The following is a 783-nucleotide window of genomic DNA, read 5'->3' as shown; positions in this document are numbered from 1 at the left end:
ATGAAGGTGATGCTGCAGAAACTACAAGATACCTGTCTGGGTGACACCTGCTGCTGCTTCTGGGCCTGCAGTTCCTCACAGAATTTCAAAGAAACATGTTCATACTGCTTTCAGCTGCAGGTGCAGGATAAAACCAGAATGTGCCTCCAGCCCGAGGCTAAACTGACACCCCAAAATACAGGCGCTTATTAACCAAAAAGCAAAAATGTATGGACTCAGCAGTTTTAAAGAAGCAAAAAATTATGATGTACAAAGGTTCCAAAACTATTTTGTTGATTACTTATAAAATATGCAAAAGAACAGTAACCAGTAATATAATGGGGAAAAAAGAAGCTTCCTCAGGGCAATGAGAAACAATCCTACCACGCCTCAGATTTAACCCTCGCAGGAAGAGTGGACGACTAAAGCTCTTGAGTTCTGCAACTCTGGTTACAATGGAGAGAGCCCAGCCTGGTTTTCAAAACACCTACATCTGGACAGTCGATACCCATTTGCTCCTCAAAGGATGTGAGCAGAACAAAGAAACACTCTCTTAACTAGAAGTGCTACTTAGAAAGAATTTCAAAAGAATCCAAAGTGGATTTCAAAAATGTCTTGTCTCCTCTGTAAAGAATGGCTTTTGAGAAATGTTTAATGCTATTTCTGAACTAAAGCTGGTCAGTAAAACGACTTGTTTGACTTCTGTTTGTTTTCTGAATACATGGAAACCAAGTCCAAGAACAAACTTTTCTTGGCATCCTTAGTATTTGTGGGAAATAAAAACCTCATCGGAATGAAAAACTG

The 783-nt window shown here is 39.7% G+C and overlaps 1 pseudogene; it reads left to right on the top strand.

Moving 5' to 3' along the window:
* Window positions 1-536, top strand: LOC148776368 (ribonuclease MRP subunit p24-like; annotated as a pseudogene).
* The last annotated feature ends 247 nt before the right edge of the window (window positions 537-783 follow it).

Source organism: Moschus berezovskii, chromosome 10 (assembly GCF_049115385.1).
Source record: "Moschus berezovskii isolate FMDL1 chromosome 10, NW_MosBer_1.0, whole genome shotgun sequence".
NCBI classification, from domain to species: domain Eukaryota; kingdom Metazoa; phylum Chordata; class Mammalia; order Artiodactyla; family Moschidae; genus Moschus; species Moschus berezovskii.
The sequence above is the reverse complement of the archived record's forward strand: the minus strand, read 5'-3'. Positions and strand labels throughout refer to the sequence as shown.